This window comes from Dendrobium catenatum, unplaced genomic scaffold, assembly GCF_001605985.2.
Source record: "Dendrobium catenatum unplaced genomic scaffold, ASM160598v2 fragScaff_scaffold_1284, whole genome shotgun sequence".
NCBI classification, from domain to species: Eukaryota; Viridiplantae; Streptophyta; class Magnoliopsida; order Asparagales; family Orchidaceae; genus Dendrobium; species Dendrobium catenatum.
In genome coordinates this window covers 2,135,289-2,148,448 of record NW_021319746.1, presented here as the reverse complement: position 1 = coordinate 2,148,448, position 13,160 = coordinate 2,135,289, and positions in this window count along the sequence as shown.

The window sequence follows — 13,160 nt, the reverse complement described above, 5'->3', positions numbered from 1 at the left end:
GAGCTCAGCAAATCAATCCATTTCAAAAATCGGGTCGGTTCAAGTTAATCCAGTAACCCGAAATTGACCCATTTTGACTCAAAAATTAGAGATTGACCTGAAAATAAGAGATTGAACCATTTTTTTTACCTGAAACTAGCAATTTTTGGTCGGTCCTGTGTCATGTCGGGTTGACTCGGACCCGAAAAGGGTTGGGTTAGGGTTCGAAAAATTGACCCGTTTGTAAAAACGGGCCAAGTTCTGGTTGACTCAAATAGTGTCGGATCAGTTCCGGATTCGACCCGAACCTAACCCGTGACTCAAAATTGACACCCTTAGCCTTCACGCTTCAATTTTGAATTGATTCAAGAATCCATTTGATATATATTCTATCTTAATTTTTTGTTCATTCATATTTCTTTTTTAGCATAGATTTATTATTTTTTTAAATTGTCAAATTTTTAATTATTTAGAGTTTTATCATATCCAAATCCAAATGATAATAATATCATGTGAATTATTCATTAATAATTTTAGTCAATATAAATTTAATTTTGAATCGCTCCAAAATTAGAGCCAGCTCAACTCAGACAAAGCATGAAAACTAAAAAAATAAATAAAATAATATTTTAATAATTAAGGTTTCCTTTAAGATAACTTTTGACCACTTCTTTTTAAGAGAAATACTATCTCAAATGAAGCTTAAGGGCATCTCCAACCGAATTTTATTTTATAATACCAAAAAAGAAAATTTTGGGTATATTTATATTCGTTCACCTACTGAAAAAAAAGACGTTTAACAGTGTGACCCCAATATTAACGCTGAATAAATAAAATAATATTTTAATAATTAAGGTTTCCTTTAAGATAACTTTTGACCACTTCTTTTTAAGAGAAATACTATCTCAAATGAAGCTTAAGGGCATCTCCAACCGAATTTTATTTTATAATACCAAAAAAGAAAATATTGTGTATATTCTTTCACCTACTAAAAAAAAACGTTTAACAGTGTGACCCCAATATTAACACTGCACTGTCCACGTCGCGAGAATGACCTATATCTTCGATTTCGGATGGAGCAGCTCGCAGACGACAAACACTGATTTAGCGTTCAGTTGGAGATGACCTAAGGCTTCGTTTGGGGACAACTTTCTTACTGCTTTCTAAAATGACTTTTTAGTACACAAAATTTTAATTCAAAATAGTTTATATTAAAATATTGATTTACAAAATAATTAAAAAGCTGTCTCAATCAAAGCTTAAGGTAGAATTTTTTTCTTAAATATAGAAGTGATCGATGCAATTACCATTTTTTTAATTAATTTCACGCCAAATCACCATTATGTTGAATTCTTCTACTTTTATTCCAAAGTAATACGTTTGTTTAGTGTAAATGATGCCACAATTAATTATTTTTTTAAAGTTTTGATTCCATATTTTGTCAATACATTTTTGGCAGTTGAACAGATAGCAAAATAGAGCATGTCTTCTTCTTATAAATTTGATACCTTTTATTTCCTTGTTGGAATGATAAAATTATCACTGTTGCATTTATAGATTCTATATTTATATGTGGCATCAAAGTTAGCTACAATCTTTTTAAACATAGCTATTTCAACTAATATAATAATATAATTAATTTAAATAGTTTTGTGATATTTAATTAGTTTTCGTTTGGGACGATTTTTTTACTGCTTTCAAAGCAGTTTTTTAGAACTAAAATTTTTTAAACTAAAAAATTTTGTTCTAAAAACCTGTTTTATAAAGCAATACGAAAGAAAGTTGTACCATCGTTGCGCTGCTCTCCGAGAAAACCCTAGGGTTTTCTCTTGGGTGGCGTTGTGGCGTTTTCCCGCCGTCGGCGGGGGATTTTCCGCTCTGCCTCTTCAGGAAAGTTGTTCTCTACTCTCTTCTCTTGTTTCTCTGTGGTTTTTCTTTCCTTTTCTCCGGCATTTTCGGTATGCCTTCGTCTATTTTGAGAGATCCTGGCTTTTTTGGGGGGATTTCTCACCCTAAGTCTTTTCTTCAAGCTCTTGCTGGTTCTTCTTCTTCTTTTCCTGATCTGAAGCACTCTACTTTTGTGGTCTTTCCTGCTTTTGGGTTTCGTTGATGAAGAAATTGGGCTTTAGCGGAACCATTTAGGTTTTCTTTGGTTGGCTTCTTTCCGGGCAACGCGACCTCCTCTCGATGCGATACGTAAATTTTTTCTTTAACCTTTAAGTTGAGTGGCGAGGTTCTCAGTTACTGTTCTGGATTCTACCCGAATTTGATAATTGGAGAAGGATTTATGATTACTGTAGGATTTTTTGCACCGTTCTTATTTGTTTTAAGTTGTTATATGAAACTTTACGAAATGGCGCCGACTTTGGATATCGGCGTTTGATGTCGCCTATCATCTCCGATATGGATCTCTTTCCTCACCTCCGTCCGCATTTGTTTGCGTATCCCTTGGATCCTTTTGGTTGGCTGAGTTTTTGGGAACGCTGAAAATTGCGAAGCTGCGTCGGTTGGCTTGCTTCGTCTTTCGCATGCCCGTTGTCTTTAGTGGTGAAATGATATCTTACCTAAAATTTCCAAGCAAGTTTTGGTTAGGATCTTGATTCATGGTATGTTCAAAGTAGGTGGTCTTTGACGATTTTCCTCATTTTGTGGGTATTTGTAAAAAATTAGGCACCATGTCTGGTAAGTGTACTTTCGGGTGTCCTGTTCCTGTTCTCCTTCTTGTTTGCGGATGTTCTGGTGGAAATTCAATGTTTTAGGTGGTGAGAATGGCAATTAAGCGGGTGCAAATGGAAGTTGTGGGTAAATGTTACCTGATATGTGGGGATGAATTTGCCACTCTGTTGATAATGTGGTATGTGCAGGGAATTTGGTCGTTTCTTGGATGTAATACTGTACGATGTGCGCTCGGTTCAAGATAAATCCCTATTATCTCCGAATGCCATTCCTTTCGTTCCTGTTGCTGGGATGGGGCGTAGGCAGGTGTGATTTTTGGAGTCTTCGGTTATTGCCTTTGGCTGCCGAAAGTCTGATAATGGTAATAATGTGAATGTTGAGACTTCTGATAGTTTTACCTTATTCATTGAACAAATTTATTGGGGTGATAAGGGTATAGATAATGCGTGAAGGTGGCTCGCTGGGTGGTGACATGCTTGCTTGGAGTGGAACCAATGATGTGATGGATTGAGGCTGCGTTGACCCGGTCTTGAATGTAGAATGGAAGGGGATTCATCAGCTTTGTTCCATTGTAGTTGAGATTACCTGTAAAAGAGTTATACACTCTATCGGATGCGCTAGATTGGGTGGGAGAGTTTCGGGCAAAGAAATTAGGAATCAGTAAACAGTTGGTTTGATTGGCTTCGCGGAGGCCAGGAAGTTGATTCTGAATTGTTCTGATTGCTCGATAATGACTCTTTCCTCTGTTCGTTCCTCAGTTGCCTCTTGGGAAAGTTTTGGGGCTAGTGGTGTGTAAAAGATATTGAAATGCTTTTGTATTGTTCGTATTGCTGTTTATCATTTGGAAGACTAGCGTTTTATGCGATTTTGTGCTGACGCTGTGGTAATGAGGCGATTTTTTTGGAATGTGGTCAGGGCTCACGTCACCGGGTCGTTTAAGCTGGTTGGCAACCGTTATATTTCTTGGATGGTCCTGCGGGACGGTTGGACGTTTGAAGCCTGGACATGTTTACTGAGCCCAATTTTTGCTTGTATTCGCTTTTTGTTTGGTCGCTTTTATTTGCTAGGTGTGTGTTGTATATTGTAATTTCTTGTTGGCATTTTAATGAATTTTTTATATAAAAAAAAAAAAAACGAAAGAGCTGTATCAAACAAACTTTAGGCTTCTTGTGGGACAATTTTCTTACATTTTTACAATACAATTGTTCATGATGAATTATAGAAATGTGAAAGTTTAAAAGCTATGAATAAAATATTTAATTGAAATGATCTTAAAAAGGGTTCTAAATTTCTATGCTTGTACCTTCACAAAATGTGCATGAATGAACAATAAACCTTCACAAAAAGGAAATTTGCGATGTGAAGATGAATGAAATATAATTTAATTAGTAAGGTTATTTCAATAGTCATAGATTTTGAGATATAATTCTATTTAAAATTATGTTCTTTTTTTTTATTTTTAAGATTATTTAAAATAAAATGAGGAATATCTCATATTTTTTCTTTTAAATATTTGGATAGATTTATTTTATTTTTAATTCTTAATCTTTAGAATTTTTTGTGAATTGATTCCTTATTGTTTTTTTCCATCACCTAACAATTTTGATCTTCCAACTGTTGTGAGCGATAGCGGGACGTATTGCCTAGTTGTTTTCCTTCTTCTCTTTCCTCCGGTCTTCTTCCTTAGATTAATTGGATGACCCACATGAAATTAATCTCCTTCCCCTTTCTCCCTTTCTAGCCTCTAAACACCATCATCTTGCTTGTTTCACAAAATGATGCTTGGTGGAGAATCCTTTTTCACAAAAATTTCCCTCCTGTCGGAATCCTTGTGAATTTCTAAGATTGTGAGTGAGATAGAACTCCTTAGCCGTAGACTCCCTTACTGCTCCAAAACCCTTTACCTTTGCCCATCTGCATTCAAGTTCAAATAGTGCTCATTTTGTGGTGTGTAGCAAATAATGTAAGACCTATAATCTATTTGGAAGATTTTTTTCTTTATCTTTTATTATATACAATCAGAGCTATTTATTTCATCTATTATAATAAATAACATAATAAATTTTATAATTCAAAATCAATATATATATATATATATATATATATATATATATTTACTCAAAAATAAAACATATATAACACTCAAGAATAATATAATCACAAATATTCACCTACTTCTAAGTACAAAAAAATAACTAAATAAAAAAGAAACATATATAACTTGAGCAATCCTAGTCAATCTCACATTCATGCTCCCTTGTTGTGACCTAAAATCATTAAACTACATATAATGAGCTAAATAGCCAAACAAGTCACTAAAATCCTATAACTTAATTCAAAGTATGATAATAAAATAATATGCATACTAGTAATCAAATCATAATAGTAGCATTAATATGATTACTAATCAATGCATAAATAGTAAAACTCACATACAGTAATAGTGAAATCTGTAAGGAGTAAGGTATGGCATTTTGTAAAGTAGTATAGTAGAAAAACTAGTAAATTAGTACGGGTATCAAATCAATAAATTAGTCATTTTATCAACACAATCAATCAATAAATTAATTATCTAAAACGGTAAAAATCAAAACATCAATAAAGAACTATCAAACTCAAATCAATATAATAAAATCCAATAACTATGCACATAATATCTAATATGTTACATGCTCAGTATATTTAATATCAATACAGTGAACCAGTATAACATCAAACATCCAATTTTTTAAAATTATTTTCAAAATTTCAGATTATTATAATATATCGACCTTAAAAAAAAGTCATCCCCGATATTTCTCTTATAAATTTGAGCACAAGAATCAATATAAAAATAAAGTCCTATGATTAAAACTCAAATCAAATTAAAATCAAATTAAAAATTGTCAAATCATTTTGTCATACAATTCAATGTATCATGTCATTTACTAATATAATCAATTATATATGCAAAATAGTATACCTTAATTTACCTAACTCTCAATCAATTCCTATAACTCTGGTAATAAATTAATTCTTTTAACAACTATGCTCTGATATCAATTGTAATAATGTGTTAGAATCTAATTTGAAATAATTATTTCTTTTATCTTTTATTATACAAAAATCAAAGCTATTTAATTTTATCTATCCATAATAAACAACATAAATAAATTCTATAATTCAGAATATCAATACACATATATATTCATTAACCCAAAAATAAATCATATATAATATTCAAGAATCTTGTAATTACAATACATCCTTTCATTTCTAAGTACAAAAAATAACTAAAATAAAAAGAAAAAGAACCTAAGGAATCATGATCAATCTCACACTCATGTTCTCTTTCTCTAACTTGAATGATTTAACCACATATAATTAGTTAAACAATCTAGTAGGTCACTTAATAATATAACTGAATTCAAAGTACGGTAAAGAAATAATATGTATATTAGTAATTAAATCATAATATTACCATTAATATGATCACTAATTAATATAGAAATAGTAAAACTCACATACAGTAGCAGTATAATCTATAAATAGTAAAATAATAAGGTACATAAGCCAATAAAATAGTTTAATGGGGAAACCAGTAAATAGTTTAGTGGAGAAACCAGTAAACTAATATGGATGTCAAATCATTAAAGAAGTCGTTATATCAGTACCATCTACTAATAAATTAATCATATAAAGTAATAAAATTAAATCATAAGTAAAGAATTGTCGAACTCAAATTAATACAGTAAAATCCTATAACTATGTACACATGTTATTTAATGTCGCATACTTAGTATATTTTGTATCAATATAGTGAATCAGTAGTATCAAACAATATCGATGTCCATTTTGATAACAATATCAGTACATTGTTAATAGTAAAATCAGTGACAATCACGGTAAAGCAATGCAGTAATTGTAAATATGTATAATGATAATAAATTAATATAGTATCAATAAAAATGTATTATAAGAATAAATTTATAACATATATTTTAGTGGTCACACTTAAACATATAAGAAATCCTGACTGTTATGATATTTTTTAATAGTTGGTAATAAAAGTAATCGTTGCTTAGTAAACAGCGTCATCACTCTTTGTCCGTCGGCATAGTAATAACTCCTTATAACTCTCAATCGTTATATCATTGTATCACATGAAAACAACAGAGGATAACACTCAATTATAATATTTAAAAGAAAACATGTCAGTCTATCATCCTGTACATGCTAATCAATCTCCACCCAACGGGGTCAACTAATCTTTACTTATTTTTCACAAATATTAATATCATATTTTTTAATAGTATTAGCGATCAGGTATTACTCAACCACATGTCTATATTCATTCACAATGCCTAAATTAATAATATGTTTAAAAAAATATTTACTACTATTCACAAAAAATCATACTAATTTTATCTAGTGAAATTCAAAAATGTTACAATCAAAATATTCAGGATAATCAATACAAAATATAAAAAATTATGAAATAAAAGTTAAATAAAGCCAAAAAATACAATAAAATCAATTTTGAGGAGAAGTTAGCTGTCAAAATCAAAATCTTTGAAAATAGATATATGATTAGAATCACATATCTTGATCTAAATTGTAAAAGCAGCAAAGTGAATTGAAGAACAAAAATTCAAATTTCTTTCTCTCTGCTGCGCTGCAATTCAAACATGAATTCTATTTTTTTATTTTTAATTATTTTCAAAATTTTGGATTATTACAAAATATCTTTGGGAGACATTCAACGATCTTTCCCAATTATTTATGATTGGAGGCCTATAGCTTGCTTAAGCTATGGTTCTTATATGCATCTCCTAAACCTTTGCCCCACACAAATCCATCCGAACAAACAAAAATTGATTTCCCTTTTAGAGGTCATAATTGTAGCAAGATGCCCTATTGCCCTTTAAATTGAAAAAATAATCCCACTTCAGCACCCTTGGATACTAAGCAAACATATTAGACTAAATTTATTCCTACTCTTCCTGTCAATGACCATGCTCTCAATATAATTACAACACTAAACTCTTACAACCCACTAGGACCCAATTGTAGAGATTTCTCTTTCCCTTCAAGGCCTACCCCAAACCTCTAAGACCAACCCAAACTACAATAAATTTCAGGCCCTAAACTCCTCAAGAAAAAAATTGTCTGATACATGCACAAACATCTTGCTCCTCAAATACAAACAGTGACTCCCAACTCAAAATCATCTTTTCAAGCTCGACAAAGCCCCATACTTGTTCAAATATACCAAAAAACCTATAACAATTCTAAGAATGTAACCTTCTCCACTAAAAAAAGAATGACAATACATGTCTTTGCCTCTTGGAACGTGAGGCGCTTTAATGACCTAAACCATGTTCACTGTTGTAGGAACATGATTCAATCAAGCAATCTTGTTTTTCTTTGTTTTTTAAAATCCAAAATCTCTCCCTCTTAACTCTCAAACCATTGCCTCAATACCACTCATAGGCTTTTTAATAATGAAGGCATCTTTCATAATTTCTCCTACTCTAGGCCTTGCAAAATTTGGCTTAAATGGGATTTAAATAAGTTCTCCTTCATCCCAATCCATGTCAGGAGCTAAATCATCCATGGTTAAATCTCATACCACTCTAGAAAAAATCCCTTCTTTTAGTTGTTTGTATTGCTAACTCCTCGATTGACAGGACCCACGTATGGGAATTTCCTAAACTCATTGGAACACAAAATTTGTCTCCCTTTGGTTATATTGGGTAACTTTAGTTACTTCCACAACTCTGAAGAAAATATAGGTGGTAACCCCTTATGTATTGGGAATATCTAGGAGCTTAATAACATGGTATTCGATGTCGGGCTCAATGAACTGGCTTCTGTGGGACTCAAGTATACTTGGTCCAATAATATATTGGATAATCCTATCCATATCAACTTAGATAGAGTCCATGTTAATGATGCTTAGATTGACCTATTTTCACTTTCTTACTACATAGTTGATAGTCCAAATGCTTTGACCATACGCCCTTAATCCTTTTCACCAATCACAACACAACATCTAAGCAAAGATTCTTATTTAATAATTACTGGTTTAAGAACTCCAAATCATAGTTTATCTCGAGGCACATTTTCTCTTTTAGAATGTTGGTGATCTCGTAACATCCTTGTATTCCAAACTTTAAAATCATAAAGCCATTATAATAGCCTTTGTGTGGCCCTCTTCTTTTCATCTCCAATCAACCATTTCTTTGCTGGAGAAGAACAAACTTTTTGTGTTTGGAGCTTAATATGAAGCCTCTCATTCCTACTCTTTTAGCTAATGCAAAAATATTAATGACAAGCTAGCTTTATATTACCAGGCTCGAGCTTCCTGGATCTCTCAAAGGAGGAAATCTAATTGGTTAGAGAAAGGTGAAAAAGACTTGAAATTCCTTTATGGGAAAATTAGAGGTTGAAGGAACTATAATTGCATAAGAGAAATGTCTACTCAAGAAGGATTTTTTCACAATCATAAAAACATTTCTAGAGCAATCATATGCCACTACAAAAGTCTATTTAACACTCCGAAACCTTCTCTTACTACTAGCCAACTCACCATCCCTGGTGATTGTATCCCCCAGTACCTTGTATCATATCTGACCTCCCCCATATTTTACTCTGAGATAAAAGAATTGGTTTGCTCCTTTCCCAATAACTCCACTCTTGGTATGGATGATTTCACTTTTGAATTATATGCTACTTGTTGGGATGTTATTGGAAGCAAAGTTTATAATGCTGTTCATTTTTTTCCATAAAATCTATCTGCCAAAAAGGTAAAATTCACTGCTATTGCTCTTATTCTGAAAACCCTCATGTCTCCAATATCAATGATTTCAAGCCTAAATCACTTTGTAAAACCTTTTACAAAATTATTTTCCAAAATTTTAGCTAATAGGCTCAAACCCGTAATGCCATTCATAATTAACCCAAGCCAATTAGGCTTCATCAAAATTAGAGTTTCAACTGACAATATCCTCTTGGCCAAACAAATTTTGGGGGATTGTAAAGGGACTAAAAAGAGTTTTTTTATTTTTTTGCTAAACTGGATATATACAAAGCCTTTGACAATGTCTCTAGAATTTTTTTTTCATGAAAATGAGGCAAAAATGTTTTTCTCAAATTTTTATAGGTTAGGTCAAAGCTTCCATAGACAATATCTTTTTCTCCATATGTATCAATGGCAGCCTCGAAGATTTTTTCATTTTTTCTTCTATCCTTTGCAAGGTTGTTCTCTATCACAATTCCTATTCTACATCTTTATGGATGATTTATTCAACTTTTTTCAAGGTGCAATCACCTCCAAAGTTTACACCAACATTCAGATGGATGGCCTTCACATTTTACATTTGTTATATGCAAATGACGTGCTTGTTTTTTGAAAGCTGCAACCCTTGTAAATTGTAGAGTATGTATAACATTTTGCTAGAATTTAACAACTCTTCGGCCTCTTCATTAATCCTCTCAAAAAGTTCTATCTCATTCTTTAAATCATCTCCTAATCATCAAATTTTGTCTGCAATGTTTAATATTCATGACATCAATAACATTCTCACACATTTGAGCATCCCATATCTTTCAATAGGTTTCATATATCCGATTTTAAGTACTTGTTGCACAAAATTGCTAAGTTATTGAATGCTTGGAAAGCAAAAAATCTCTCCTTCGCATGTAGAATTCAATATCTTCAATTCACCATATCCAATACATTGTCTATTGGATCCATAGAGCTATTATTCCCAAGAGCAACTATAAAGTGATTTCCAGGTTCCTTTACTATGATGTCACTAACCTAAAAAAACTTCATTTAGTGTCATGGCCTAGAGAAATTATTGTGCGGAATCCGAATGCATTCGGATTCCAATCACAGCTTGCCACATCAGCGGATGCACTCCGGGGCCCAGTGCATCCGGTGACGTGGCGCATGGTGATTGGAATTCAAATGCATTCGGATTCCGCACACAATAATTTCTCCATGGCCTAACAATACTAAACCTAAGAAGTTTGGTGGCTTGGGTTTGCCCTCAATTCCTTATCATTTACTTTTAACTCCATATTATGGCATTGTCTTCATGTTAATAATGACTTGCTTGCTCGTTGGTGGTTGATTAAATATGAAAGTATGTGAATCCTGCTGCTTTCAAAGGCTCTGCCACTTGTGATGATATTAAAAATATCGTCAAATTTCTTAAACCTGGCATTTCTATTAAGGTGCATGACGGTACTAAAACTTTTCTCTTTTGAGATCCACGGTGCTCTGGAAAAGGCCTAAATGATCTCTTATTTAATTACTCTTTGTCTCCTAATTTAAACTCTACGAGTCTTCTTTCTACTCTTTTTTGCAATGGTAGATGGCTGAACTCTTTACACAACTCTACGTCCGGATGCCTCGGTACCGAGTATTATTGAGCGTCAGTATCGGTACTGACAGTTGGTACCGGTACCGAGTATCGAGCAGCAGTAAAAGGGTGACGTGATGCATTTTTATTGTTCCCTGGATGTCGTTCGGTGTCCGCACAGAATAATTTTTCACTTACACCTGACTTGCCATTGTTGGGGGCCCCAAAACCACTGCTGCTCTTACCCAGCGACCGCACTAAATATACAAGTTGATTCTTACTGCAAGCTTCATCATTTGTATAAGGCGCTTCGGGTCCATGATTCGGATCCATTTGGGCTCGGATTGGGTCGAACTTGGTGTCGTTGTGTTCGTATTTCCGAGACGCTCAGTTTTGACTATAAGCTCGCTGAAATCGGAGTTCCGGTGCTCCCAAAATTAATTTTTGAAGTTTCCAACTAGCTTTTTAATCGAGATTCGTGCCCGATCAAGATAATTTTTGCATGACGTATCAAATCTAATGTTGAAAAGAAAAAAATTTCCTCCCTCTCTATATGCTGCTCGGTTTTCTTTTTATGGAGATAAATGAACAAAAGAAAACTTGGGAGAAATATCAAATGCCAAATCTCTCTTGCTAGAGATATATTAAATGACATTAAGCTCAAAACTCTCTCGTGGGATGCGTAAACAAATGACTTCAACTAGGGGAAGCCTTTTCAGATGCAATAAAAAGCTTCTTTTGGATGATCTTTTAGGCAACTATGGCTGCATTGACCTGCTGTTAATGCCTCTATGTGATTATTGGTCGAGTTTTTGTAACATTTTTAGTCCAGGTTGTTTGTTCTTTTTGTTAAATTTTTCCTTCCTTTCTTTTTTTCTTAGTTATACTGTAGCTCATGAGTTGACGTTTATTCTATGGAGCTGTTTTTTACCTTTATTATGATGTAATTCTTTCTTCATCAATAGAATGGCTAAAAGCCTTAATTCCCAACAAAAAAAGAAAAAATTCTTTATCTTTAAAAATAAAGAGAATGTCTTACAAAATGAGCTCTTATATTATTTTAAAATTTGGGAAAAAGGGCTGGTTAGGACTAGGGGTGACAATATTTTGACAAAACTCGAAACTCGACCTCGACTAGACCCAAAAAATTTTGAGTTCGAGTCAACCCGTTTATCATATGAGTTAGATTCAGGTTCGAGATTCTAATTAGTTTTTAAAATCGGGTTGAATTTGGGTTGACCCAAAATCCCGAAGGTGACCCAAATTGACTCGCGCTCTCCTGCGCCCATGCCCTTGCATCCGGACCACTGCCCGAGGCAAATCGTTCGTAGTGCTCTCCCGCGCTCGTTAACACCAACAGGCTTTGCTCGCCCTGTTGCAACTCGGGCTTTCGAGTTTATGATTTTTATGATACCAAATAATAATGATTACCTATTGATTTCCCATAGTATTTGTAGTACATATTTGTATGTTTATTGACTAATATTTCATGTACACTATGCACCGTTCTTTGAAAATTCAGGGCTCAAGCTTTGGGTAGAATAAGTTATATTAAATGAGTATGTAATTTTCATTTATTTATTTTTTAATTTTTTGAGTGAAGACTATAATGATGTATATTAGCTTGGAGACCATGTACACACATAAGGGGAGAAAAAATAATTTTAAATATTTTAATTTTTCTGTACATCGTACCGTACGATCTGGTGTTACAGAAATTAATTAAAATAATTTATTTTTCTGGGAAAAATATTTTTGAAATATAACTCATCGTACAATACGACACCACATCGTTATGCACGATCTATTATAATTAGAAAGCATGTCGTCCATTAAATTTGACAAAAAAATTAAATTTGAAAAGTTATTCTAATCGTATTGTATGAATCTGATCATATTGTACGATGTTTAAAACTTTGCCTAATTTGATCATGTGATTAGTCAATTGAATCTACCTAATTTTGATATTATGATCATACTATATGAACTGGATCGTATCGTATGATAACCTGAGATGATTTTGGTCATCCCATCATTCGTCCTGGACGAACTGCATTTCGGTTGAACTAATTGTACCGTATGATTGATCATTTGTACTGATGATCGTACAACATCAACAGACAAAATGAACTATTCGTACTGATGATTGTATAG